Source organism: Halyomorpha halys, unplaced genomic scaffold, assembly GCF_000696795.3.
Source record: "Halyomorpha halys isolate HHAL.00 unplaced genomic scaffold, Hhal_1.1 Scaffold1760.1, whole genome shotgun sequence".
NCBI lineage: Eukaryota > Metazoa > Arthropoda > Insecta > Hemiptera > Pentatomidae > Halyomorpha > Halyomorpha halys.
Genome location: NW_027110835.1, coordinates 121,201 through 130,483, shown reverse-complemented (window position 1 = coordinate 130,483; position 9,283 = coordinate 121,201).

Sequence of the window (9,283 nt, the reverse complement as noted above, 5' to 3'; positions counted from 1 at the left end):
TTCACATAAATTGAAATAATTAATAAAATAAAACTATCGGATCAATAATGAATTAAATATTAATATACCCATATATTTTTTTATTTAAGACCTTTTGAAAAGCACTGAAAGTTTACAATACTTTTTTACATACTTAGATATATAAAGTGAGGAAATTCAAGTGTCCTTTCAGTCATTAGAAAAAGAATAAACTATTATTTTTTTAAGAACTAAGGGATTTGACAATTTAGATAATAAAATCATTCAAAATATTCCTTGTGGATAACATATAAATCAAGAAATACATATTTAGAAATGGCAAAATTGAAAATAAGACAATACATTTGTACGCATCAGAAATATAATAAAAGCTATGAACAATATAACTAAAGCCTACCTAACTTATTAAATCAAAAAGTTTATTTAGCATAATTGTTATTTTTTTATAACATTTAGAATTTTGTTATTTTAGGAATGCAATCAGGGACCAATATTTTATATTTTTGCAAAATATACAATATAAGATGGCAAAATTGAATGATTTTTGTGGAAAAAATTATTTTGTGAGCAAAATCCGTTAAAAATATTACGCTGATCAAAAAAGCTTCAGTTGACATAAGCCCATAAGAAACTTCATACTAGCAAAAACAATTATAGAAGAGCATTGTTAATCTCTTAAGATGAAATATTGATATTGGCCTTAACCATATTTCCAGGTTATATAACGTTTTTTTATTAATTTGTGGTTATAAGATATTAAGATAAAAAAAAATTGAAATGGGTCTGATCATTAATGTCTATTTCGGAAACGTACTGCTCAATGAAAAAGAATGTATAGAAGCAGATCACAATCGTGTATGGAGGTTAGGGTTACTAATTATACTCTATGGCATATACTTATATATAAACTATATACAGGCATATATAGTCTTCTCTATCTAGGCATTAAAATTATCTACATCTATGAAAAAATCAAAAGTCAAATTGTCAAAGAAAAGTTTAAAATCAAATAGTGTTTCTAAATTGGCAACACTCAATAATTATTATATAATAGCCATTATCATTTTTCGAACAGCATCTCTCATGAATGCCATTGTGAAAGCAGAGAAGGCCCATGTTTTTCGCTACCTGGCTACACTCGGAAAAGAAAAAAAAACTCACTGTTTTATCAAGATGTTTTAGTTTTTATTAGAATAAGATGATAACGGTATTACGAAGCCATAAAAATTAAAAACATGTAGTGCATTTTTTTTTGTTTTTTCTGTGGCTTTCCGAATGTTTCCTATTCCAAGAAATCTGCTCTGTTATTCAATTTATTTCACCTGATAATGTACTGAGGCAATAATAAAAGATAATTTTCATTTTTATTACTTCAACTATAGATTTGGGGACTCCAATAGGTGTCTTGACCAGATTAAAAAAAAAACAATACCATAAAAGAAGAGGTTGGATTCAGTCAATATTTCACATTTTTTTCCCACCTCTATGAACCCTCCTTATTGAGTCAGAAGGAATAATTTGTGTGAATTGAGTTGGTGTTAGAACAGTGCCTTTTGGGGATTTCAATTTTTTTCACCCATCTCCACCACCATTTTTATAGCCTTTTTGATCATTAATTAAAGAATAAAATCATATTTCATCTTATTTTATTTTTTAAAAAAATGAGAGGAAAATACGACCTTAGTGATGGGAATTATGCTGTTTAAAAAAAAAAAAATACAACTTATAAAATATTGTATGCCTGAATATAGAACAGTACTTAACCAACTAATTTTTCAAGGAACTTACAATTATTTAAATTAACATATTATGTTAAAATAATCTCTACATTTATAAAAGTTTAAATGCTAAAAAATAAGAAGATTTAAATATGAACTAATTTTTTAGTCAGAGATAAATAAAAAGTATAATTTCATCTTGCATAATATGATATAATTTTGTAATGATTATCTAATTCTACATACTATCTATTGAATGTTACATGATTTTATATATTCTATCTCTCAGATCTGATAATTCATGTAATTATAGTTCCAGGAACTATATTTTTTCCACCCAATACTTGCGTCAGTACACTTCTCAGTGACTCAAACCAGTGACCTTGCACTTTGAACGCCCTCTACAGTTCCATTCATATTTGGTCAATACTAAAGAGCTCTTAAAAGCTGTTTCTTGAAGGCCATGGATTTCACATATTCATAGATCCGTGGTTTAGTTTTTATTTTATTATAGATTTATAGTATGATAACTCCAACGATCTGGGTTCGAATCTGGCTGTGACAGATAATTATTTATTATGATACTACAGGTGTGAGTTAATCCCGTTAGTTTGGAAGCCTTCCGGGGTCCATCCAGCCTCACAAAATGAGTACCTTTATTTAGTGAAAATCTAGCGGTCGAGTATGATTCTGACTAAATCACCTCCTTATACAACCGATGATCTGATAACAGTACTTTCTTACAAAGCAGGTACTTTTAATGTGTTTCTAACTATCTCTCGAACTTGGACTCGTGAAATCAATTTCACTGTGCTAACATTACTGATTGACCTTTAGAATACGTATTAAAAGACATTAAAGAAGAAATTATAGTCAAACATACTTTTAAAGTGGGTTCTTAAACAAAGCATGACAAATAATTCAGCCTTAAAAATGATAGAGACTAAATTTTAAAATTTAAGTGACAAAAATCTGTGATGGCAGAACAAAATGAATAAAACTTCATTTATTGCAAAATGATCAAAGGTCAGTTATAATAATTTGACTAAGTACCGCATTGTAGTCTTCAATTACTAGTGGGGAGTCCTAAGAACAGTTTTAATTACTCACTCTCTCATTCTATCTCTTTTTCTCCTCACTCTCTATAAACATAACATTTGTTTATGCAACCTCCAATTTATTATTTATTTATTCTAAAATGTTTTATGACATTTTTAAAATTATTACAGTTTTTATTGAAAAATTTTCTATTGCTATAACTCAGATATGGACACGGGCAGGAGCTACACAGTTTCCGCTTTATCGTAACATTGACTTTATTGTATTCTATGTAGGTATTGTAACTATTTTTATTGTATAGAACGGGCTACCAAAGGCACAGACTTAAATAAAAAGTAACCATCATATTAAAGTGAATGTCAGTTGATAGTGTAAGCTTGTACCTTAAGATTATAAAGCGAAGCTGGATTTTACTTTAGCAAAGAAAATCCAAAATTTTCGGAGGCTATGGGGTTGTTAGGAGAGGGGCCCTTAGGCAGTAATAGTATACTGGATAATTCAGAAGAGAGAGGATTTGGTTATATTATTGTAAGTCAGCATGCTTTTAAGTACAGATTTTATATGTCCCATACAAATTCTTTTTTTCCCTCAATGAGTTGAGAAGGAACCGCTTCATTTATTTATCCGACAACATTTTTTTCCAATATATTCTTCGTAATCAAGGTTTCATTCCTTAGGGGGAATAAACGGGAACAAATTGTAAATGTTATTCACACTGGTTTTACAACGATATGATGAAGTGTTCCATCCGAGACACCATTGTTGTAGGAGAGCAAGGTTTTGAGGAATACGTGAGGCCTCAACTGCGTCTTTGTGTTTAGCTAAAATAGCTGTGTCATCTGGGCATATAACCATGAGAACATAATGCAGGGGTTGTGGATAGATCGGATGTGGAGCTAATATCGAGACCTGCAAGGTTCCCATTTCGGTAAACCGCTTAGGAAAAGATTACACGATCAGTTTAATATAGACCAGTGGAGAAAAACTGCTAAATAAATTTTTTTCAAGGGTACAGAAAAATTATTATTCTGAGAGGAAAATCTCAACTATGATGTTTCATGTTTTGAATAAAAAATATCAGTAGTGGCCATTTATCTCAAATATATAAATATTCAGATCAGGAACGAATTGATGAACAACAGATTTCCTGTTTCATTTCAGCTTTATTTCCACCGTAAATTCTGCGACGTTGACATAATATTATTCGTCTTAAAAGAATACATTTTTCATAGCAGTATCGATAACTTAAACTTCAAATGAAATAATTTTACTGATGAAAAAAAAAATCTGTTAAGCACCTTGGCGTCCTTACTTTTTGCTATTTTAATTACAATTAATTTAATTAATTAATATTATTATAATATTCTATTTGCTAGATCATTCTATGTCCGTTTAATTTATTTTCCGAAATTTGAATTCCATGGCATTATCCTCTTTTTCGAAATTTTTGTTGGTACATAATTACCTAAATTTATAAGTTAATTGTTTGGTCCTAAATATAAAATCTATGGGTGAGAAAATAAGATAAAATTGATCTTAAATTATATATACGCTAAATCCCCAACTTCTCTTTTACTGTGGGCTTGATAGGACGATCTGTTTACGAATACATTGGTTTGCCAATTCTTAGCAAATGCAGATATTGGTATTTGATTAAACTGATTCTAGATTATTTTAACAATAATTTTCAAATTTCCTCCTAAATGGGTCCAATGGACAAGCCATAATATGGTGAGAGAAGGAAAATACATTTGCTCATACATAACGGAAAGTAGTGGATGAATTAGATTTTGGACTATCAAGTTACCAATCTAAAAATTTCATAAAAATCAAATTCATGGTCCAATTGCTTTTAACCAAACATAAATTTGACAGACAGATACCAAAATATGAAACAAAATAATTGAAAATAAAAAAACATGTTTTTAGTTCCTCCAACCTTTCTCTGGGCGGTGTGGAATCAAAAATGGTTATCTTAAAACCGAACAAAGGATGAGATAAAAATAAAACATGTGTATTCTGGAGTACATTGAAATGTTTATTTTTGTTTAAAATTAATATTTTATATTACTATATTAAAAAGAAACATCTGGATATAATAAATTTATAAGATAAATTCTGTCTCGGAATGGAAAAAGATCAAGAAATAAGTCACGGAGAGATCTAGATGTTAGCTGAGGTACGCCATTTCTTGCAAGCACCTTATCTCTAACGTTCAAGCGCATTAGTTATGCCTTTTGTGCGCGTTATTTCTTGCGAACCAAGGCCTCTTAGAATTCAGATGAAACAACTGAATGAGTTGTTTGTTTTTTGTTTATTTTAATTATGATTGTAGATAAAATATAATTAATCCTCATAATAACATAGCAAAACGTAATATCATTAATGATAATATTGGGGGGGGGGGATGTATCTACAGTAATAATTATTCAGCAATATTTGCAGTTATTCAACTTTTTACCGACATTGTACATCAACATCACGATGAGGAGAAATAAGTATTGAGGATCTTTATTTCGTTTAAGTTAAAGCTAATTTGTGGAGAGAAAAATTAAATAATTTATAAAATAAGTATTCCGAAATTCTAGTGGGAAAAAAAATAAGAATTATAATAGAGGAACATTTATTTATTTTTTTAATTTAATTTTTTTTTTAAGGCAATCCACAGCGAAGGTAATGTTTTCCTAGTTATCTACAGGTAACCAATCTATTCTACCCATGGTGAGAGGTCAAGTTTTTCATTTTTTGGGACCGCCACTAAATGAAAAAGGTCAATGCCTGAAGCCGGATTCGAATCGGCACCACCCCCAGATTTCAGACCGGTAGACATGCGCCTAACCTCTGAACTACGGACGGCCCAATTCAAACTTAATTGCGGTAAATGCATTTTCGAGGACAATTACTAACACATTTGAATGAAAATGATCTTTGTTACACAGTTTATTATTTTACAATTAGAGCTCTTAGGAAGAGAGAGAGGTCTTACGAAGAACTATGTCTATAACATGATAAAAAAAAAATGTAAAAAATATCCCAGACCTGGAGTATTTTATTATTTTTATTTAATTATTGTTATTTTCAACTGTATACATATATACACATCAAGTAAATTTGCTGTAAGTGATATTATGACATGATACAAACATGTGGAGAATCTACCCATTGATAGAACTCCAAAAACATTTCTAAAGGAGAAGATCTCGAGGCCATCTTCTTTTCAGACGCCTAGGAGGATTATTAGGTAATGAAGGAGAAGCCAGGTTAGAAACGAGTTGGTTTGGGTGGTTGGGAAGTTTATTATGGAAGGATTGGTATCTGGTTCTGGCCAAATCGGCAACATAGGGGACATTGAGGTCCTAATGGATGATTTGATTTGTGACAAAGTAAGGAGCATTAAGGATTTTACGAAGGATTTTGAACTGTAAGGATTGGATTCGAGAGGAATTAAATGGTTTAGTGGAGCCCAAAAGCTCAATTCCGTATGTCCAGACAGGCCTTGTATTTTATTATAAAAATGTTTTTCATTTCATATACTTTAATAAAAATTCAATGTTCAAGAGGAAATGTAAGTAATGGTGGGAGCATTATTTTTTTATATGATTTTTCAAATGGATTTGCAACAAAATGCTAAAGTAGCACCTCAAAAATTCATTGCACCATATTCTATTGTGTTTTTCTGAAATGATTGATTTTTACTTATTTACTTTGCTGCTATGATCTCCTAACGAAGAAATATTTTCTTTTCTTACAAATAGGTTGTACCTTAAGGAAATTTATAGTTGATTCTGAAAATGGTGCCTAATTGAGAAATGTTGATTTAGTCTAGAGAAATTCGTATTTTGATTTTATACGATTAATTAATAACGTTTAAATGGTTACTAATGTGGTTTATAAATTTATTAAAGTGGTAAATACTCCACTCTAGTAGAATATTTGCGGCTTTAACGAACTTAATCAGCCTCCACTGGCTCATTACTAGTGACGCGGTGAGAGGGATGCACTGGGATCTCAAAGAGCCCTGCCCTAAGCCTCACACGTTAGGGTATAAGTGGACTCGGGAATCCTCAGGTCAATAGTGTAAATATTGTATATTGTTTGCATAACAGTTTAAATGTGACTAGTGATTATTTTATATTTTCTTATTTATAATTATTATTATATATCTAATTTTTTATTTTAATTTATTTGTTTTCTTCATGCGCCTAGTTTGATTATGTCTATTTTTTTATCCTTCTGTTTATATATATTTAGAGAGAGATATATTTATTTTTATGTAGTTTTTTTTCACTTTTTTTTTTTTTAGTATAAATGTGATCAGTTATCACTATTACCTCTGGCCCAACAATGTCGTGGCCGATTGCAATATTAATCAATAAAAAAAGTTTTGAATTAAATTAATAACCTTTAAGATATTATATTCTGACAAAGGATTGAGATAAGATGGTGAGATTGGTGAAACTGGAGTGCATTTCTGGTAAATTATTCCTCTCTAATGAATGACATTTATTGCCAAATTCTTTTTTATGAAGTTTCTTGCACTAAAAATATATTATAAACTATATTATATAATGCAACTATGTCATTGATTCCCAACTCAGTCTGCGAAAATTAGTTCGCTCAAAAGGTTATAAGGCTGATGCACTTTCAAAATTCATCAAATTCATTGTATGGCATCAGGTCAGTCCAAAAGGTCGTACGCCAGGGGGAAATTTTTAAATAGTGCAAATAAAACACAAGTTAATCTATAATTAATGATATGTTTTCTTCCACTATCTACAATTTCTCGCCATCATACAGAGATGTTTTTAATTCCATGGCTGTAGAAAGACGCACGCGCCAAAAGAAATGAGAGGCACAGTAAGTTATGGACTGGCCTAATATATTTACCAGGTAAAACCATTCGGTAAACACTCCAACATCAAGAAAACTATATAATTAAACTGTCATAATTTTGAATATTTTAAATTAAATTTCAGCAACAAAAAATTGTAAGGTTTTTTTTTTTCATAACACAATGAAGCCTCACAAACCTTGAAGCTCTCGGTGGCGCCCGGTTGGGAGACACTAAATCATATGATTCAATATATAATTATCCAATAATTAATTAAAAAACATATCCTAGGATTATAAAGTATAAATTGAAAGGGTATATGGATGAAGGGGTTATGTAACATTTTTTGATTTTTCGAATCTTTAGTGTGGATGAAGGGGATAGGCGCCTATCTAGCTAGTGTGAGGTACCCTAACCTCAAAATTCAATTAATAACTGAGATGTAGAAGGGGCTATGTACACTTCAAAACATAACAGGCTCAAACAAAACAAATTGAGCTTTGCATTCTTAAAATTTACTATTTGTAACATAAATCCTTCATCCATTAAACCCTTCAATTAAAGTGGAGGCATCAGTGATTATTTATTCTCGGATTTATCTCTGCAGGTGGGAAAAGATTTCCTCTTAAGTTACTTCCTTCATGCGTACTTTTAGTCTAGAATATAATAGAATATTAGACATCGCTTCAACTTCACTTCAAGGTGAGCGCACATCACATGTTGTACGTTAATTAATAATAACCCTGTTACAAGAAGATGTTCCCCTACGTAATATAACTATAAATAGTAACTCAGCTGCATTATTACATCACTCTTAATTATTAGTATAACATGAATCCAGGAGCTCTCACATACAACGACGTAAGATTAAATGGAATGCGTTAATGAGAGAAGACTTAAGTACGTGCAAAATTATATTGTTTAAAGTGCGGTTTGGGTATTGTATTGATTAAATAAGTAAAATAGAATTGTTTAAAAACTCATGATTTTTTTTTTTTTAGACATGAGACAACAATTATGAGGCTTATAGTTCTTGCAAACGACACTCCGAAAGAAATTAACCAAGGAAACTTTCAAATAATGCTGTTGTAAGTGATGTACCATATTTGCTCGAAATAGGTTAAGGTTTTTTTCTGGAATTGTGTCCCATAAAATGAGGGGTTGACCTATAATTCGGATTCGATCTAGGAAAAATCGAGGTCGGCCAAACTCATTGCTTTTAAGCTACTTGGGTGTTAATTTTCGTTTATACTTTCGTGATCGGAGAATAAATACAGCTCCCATAAAAATTAGAGAAAATCGTCCACTTATTATCTTACACTTTGGGGAAAGGAAATAAAAAATATGGTACAAAGTGGGGTCAGAGATGATACGGCAAGAAAAATGGTATAATTAATCAAAACGAAAGTTATTTGAAATGAAATAAATGGTACTCATCATAAAAAAATTGAGAATAACAACCTAGTAAGGTAATTTTGAGCATAACACTAATTTCAAAGCCATATTATAATATTGGAATGTTTTTTATTTTTAATCTAATATAAAGATATCCACAGCAATGGTGGATTTGTGCTTGACTTTGAATACTGACTGACGTCTCGGAAACATTCATAATATCACTATATCTATATTAGAATATATAAACTGATATCATAACAATTGTTATTATTAAAAAATATATACTACATATACATAT